Here is a 5,163-nt window from a genome sequence, read left to right as displayed (position 1 = left end):
TATACGATCTGTGAGAGGGGATCTCAGGCGACGCAATAGTGTTAACAAGAGTCCCCTGTTTTTATAACCCATCACAGCGGCATCTCTTCCCTTCACAGTTTAGCAGCTTTGTAGACTTTCAAAAGAGATGAGTGAGACCTGTATACTAGGGATGGGCGGTATGGACTAAAAAATGTATCACAATAATTTCTGGCATTTATCCCCATAACGATAAAAATGACGATAAAAAAAATACCAATTCAACTCCACCTTTTTAACTATGAATCTATCTCGCTCTCAGATCCGCCATGTTTGTCATCAACGGGAATTTATCTTTCTTTCTTTCCTTCCTTCTTTTTTCCCTTCCTTCCTCCTTTCCTCCTGCTCTTTCCTTCCTTCTTCCCTTCCTCTTTTCTCCCTTCCTTCCTTCTTTCCTCCTGCTCTCTCCTTCCTTCTTCCCTTCCTCTTTTCTCCCTTCCTTCCTTCTTTCCTTGTTTTCTCCCTTCCTTCTTTCCTTGTTTCCTTCCTTCCTTGTTTCCTTCCTTCCTTCCTTCCTTCCTTCCTTCCTTCCTTCCTTCCTTCCTTCCTTCCTTCCTTCCTTCCTTCCTTCCTTCCTTCCTTCCTTCCTTCCTTCCTTCCTTCCTTCCTTCCTTCCTTCCTTCCAAAAATCAGCTTTACACAAAAACATCATCAACGGGAATTTATCGTTTTTACCGCGACATGACAAATTCTTATCGTGAGGAATTTTTTGACGGTTTATCGTGAACGGTAAAATATCGCCCATTCCTACTGTATACTAATGCATACAGCTGAGATAAAGACCCAAATATGAGAAATGACTGAAGAGCACACATTTCCCTGGAAGAGGAAAATCAAAGATGCTGACCATGCTGATGATGACCACTCAGGAATACGTTTTCTCTAAACTCTCTAAATTCTCTAGTAATGGCTAAAATTACTGATGAAGCATCATATTTTTTTGTCCCTCTCCACTGAATCAGGGTCAAGGCATTTTGTGTAAACAGGCCAGCTATTGTGCAGCTCTTTTTACCTGCTATTGTACCCAGTTCCTGTCTGTTATGCACCTTAAAGCGCCGACTGATAAATGATAGGTTACTTTCATTGTTGTCTTTGGAAATCTCGCTTTAATGATGAGGTAGGAGAAGTGGCCCTTGCTTGGGATAAAGTGGCCATGAATAATTGCTTGTTATTTCTCTCTGAAGAAGGTAAAGCTGCAGGGTTGTTTTAGGGCCTGATGGAAGGCAATCAAAAACCGCATATTTTTATATGCTCAGGTGTAATTGTAATCCTACATTTTTCTTTCCATCTATTACAGGTTTTAACTTTTTCCTTATTCGTCTTTGTCCTCAGTTTCAAAGTTGAGATTGTGAGAAACTTTGCTTTTAGCGCATTATGTTCTGTCTGTTCAGTCACTATTACCATCATACACACACCACTGAACACTTCTTGGAAGACTGATGTAGAGGATCTACTGTCCCTAGAAAAAAAGGAAAGACAATAGAAAAAAAAATGGAAAATGGAACCAAAATGATAACTTGACTAGAATGTCTTTTAATCAAACAGCAAACAAGCTCTATTTTCTATGGAGGCTGCGTTAACCTATGTGGAGCAGGTGGGCTGGAAATAAAATCATTAATAGATTGCTGCAGAGGAAGTTCATTTCAGAATTAAAACAACATTGCAGGCAGGATTCACCAGACCACGTGGTCAGGGAATTTTAACCATATAATGACAGATTCAATTATTGGATTTGACAGGTAAAAATACAATGAAAAATGGAAAACAAAACAAAAGAGAGACCACTGTGTGTTCAACAGCATGCTAAATTATGTAAAAAAACAAACAAACATAATTATCCTAATACATGCAAACCAATCATCATGGCTTAATACGCAAATGTGTAATGCAAAGTAAATTTTTTAAGATGAAAGCTTTAAGCCCTGTGATCAAACTCTGTGTGTTTCTTTGCTTTTCTGCCTCTGTTCTCGTACAACAGCAGGTGGCGGGAACTGTGGTAATTGTACCACAGCCCAGGAGTGTGTTACTGGGAGTGTAAGATAAGAATCCTGACAGAAAACACACACACACACACACACACACACACACACACACACACACACACACACACACACACACACACACACACACACACACACACACACACACACACACACACACACACACACCACAAACGCCCACAGTTATGAGCATGACACAATACTGGGCACGAATGCTAGGATGTAATTAAAATTCAAGCACAGACAGAGTAATTACTGCTATAAGCGCTTAGTTTCCAGGGATAAATGACTGTGCAGTCCTGTTGAGTTACATCGCTTCTGTGTTTGCCATTGCCATTTGTCCATTTTTGTGTCTGTGTTCTTTCAGGAAACATACACTTGCCAATACTAAGAACGTAGCCAAATTTATCTAAATAGCTGAAATCTCATGTTGTGGTCCTTTTTAAGAGCAGTAATCAGTTTTCTGCAAAATACTAAAATCATCAGCAGTACACTGGCTTATGGTGTACATTTTTACCAAATAGTGAGTGGGATTTGACCTACAGTATAACAGTGATTCCTCACAAAATACTATAATTTATGCATTTGTTTGAAATCCATACTAAATGTCTTATCTCATCTGTCCATATGTTTGCTGAATGTTTTAGCATTAGAGGGCATACACTGATTTAAGCACACACACAAACATCAGCCGAGTAAGAAAATCATGTATTCATACTGACTCACATTGATCCTGATCGTATGCAAACCATATGACATACAAATACATTCCAACACTCATACCACAACTATTATCTAAACCAAGAATAAAAATCCCTACGGGGCAAAAATCAATATTTCAAAAGAATATTTACAGTTTTTTTGTCCCTATGGATCATATCCTTTTGCTTTTTTTTCCTGCATAAATGTAGTGGAACAGTCTGTTTTAGTGCAATGGCGTTTACACTCTAATTAAACCCATAATGGATGACAACATTAAGGCATCATACAGAGACCTGCAGATGTGCTGCATTCATGTTTGTAAAACCAGCTGCAACAAAAAAAGGAAATAAAAAATAGAAAAAGAGAAGGCCTTTCAGCAGATGGAAACACATAATGCATTATGCCTTGAGGCTATGCAAAACTGCAACCGCCATTAGAATACCGGCAGAACAGTTTTTAATATAGAAATCATAATTTATGAGATTGCAGAAATCTATCGATATGAATACCATCAAGATGGGTTCCTGCAGGGCTGCACAGCCTCAAGCTGCAGAGAGCATTTAACTCAGAGGAAGAGCTCTTTGCGAGGCTGTGGGAGCCATCATAAGGAAACATGTAAAATGAATCTGCAAAATACACTACTGCAATTATATTGTTCATGTATAGATAGTACTTTGAGGAGGGAAAGAGATGGTCGCAGAGCATGTGAAGAAGAAAAGGCTTGAAAACACTACTTGTATTTGAGGAAAAGTAGCTGAGTGCATGGGCAGAAAATGCAAAAATCAAAAAGTTGCTAAAAGCATTTGCATTAATTACACAGATTCTTTTTCGAACTCAGTTTAACAAAATGAGATTTGTGCCTTGCCAATACAGCTGATAACAAAACCAAATACACCACAATCACTGCAGTTTTTCAAAAGTGATTTAAATAACAAGCTTCTTGATCTCAGAACTCACCTCATTTCAAAGCAACCAGACACCAGAGATACACTGCATGAGGGCAAACCTGCAGAGCTCATTAAGGATCACCTGAGGAATATTGCTTACTCTCACACCTCAGTCAGAACACCAGCACCCCAGGACACCCGAACTACACTCTCATACCTCTACCAGTGAAGTGCCTTTGAATGTTGCTTCACATGGAGAAAAAGAAAAGAAACTTGAATCCAAGAGACTCATGGATTTAATGTGAAATGAAATGTTGATATTTATCAGTGGCCTTGGTAAAATTCTTCACAATGAATTTAAAATTCTTTCTACACTAAATGACTATCACCTCATAGTACATGACAGAAACATACCAGCACGCATTAAAAAAAAGACTCAGTAGCTAAGACTGGCTTTATTTTGCACAAGAGATGAAGTGCATGAGCACACACACGCACGCACGCACGCACGCACGCACGCACGCACGCACGCACGCACGCACACACACACACACACACACAGAGTTAGACTGTGCTGCGTAAGCGGAAATGTGGGAATGCTGCTGAGAATCAGAGTGTATGACTCACTGAATATGTGCTGGATGAGCAAAAATGTCAAGGTGAGCCTTAACGTGCTGCAGAGATTTGATATACTCACTTCTACGGAGGTGAAACTGGCAGCTCACCAGGATCGAGAGGAGGGGCAGCTGGCACAGGCCAGTAGTGTGGTGAAGCAACCCGGCACTGATGAAATCAGACTTAGAGTAGCACAGGAGAACAACACTAACCTAACCATGGATCCAGGAAATGGAAAGACTAACATTTACAAGTCCATGTTTTTAAGGGCTTACATGAATTACGTGTAAATATCCAACATATTTCTGACAAAGGGACGTGTCAATTGTCATGCTATAGGGGACAAAATCTGTTCAGGAAACATCTTTGCAAAACCCCTGAAGGAGTCTTGTGATATCAGGCACTGAGATACTAACTTCAACTCCATTGTGTCCTGTATGTTGTGAGGTGGAGTTTCCAGGAATCTGACTTGTTTTTCAGTTCATTTTAAAGCTGCTTCATAGAATCAAGATGTGGAGTTTGCAGAGTAAAGTGGTGGTTAGTGTTGTCACCTCATAGCGGATGTGGTACCCTGGTTGTTATGTGAAAGGAGATTTTGCAATATATACCTCAGTAGGTTTTACGACACTGTCCAAGATTTGTTTAGTCTCTTGGTCAGTCACTCTCTTGCTTTTCTCTTTTATCAGTACTTTTTTGACTCGCTTATTTGCCGTGATGTTCACTGAAGCCGCTAATATGATATAATATGATCCTAGGACATCTGATCAAAAGTAGCGAACACTCATGAAAGGTCTGAACACAGGACAGAATGCAGGGTGGATTCAGATCCAGTCACTAATGCATTGGAAGGTGGTCTGGACAGTCATGACCACAATCTGTTCATAGTGTAAACATGAAAGGATCCTGGGACGCATTCAGGGACCACCTAATATACTATTGGC

The sequence above is a fragment of the Cololabis saira genome, chromosome 21, assembly GCF_033807715.1.
Source record: "Cololabis saira isolate AMF1-May2022 chromosome 21, fColSai1.1, whole genome shotgun sequence".
Classification (NCBI taxonomy): domain Eukaryota; kingdom Metazoa; phylum Chordata; class Actinopteri; order Beloniformes; family Belonidae; genus Cololabis; species Cololabis saira.
This window is presented reverse-complemented; position numbering follows the sequence as displayed.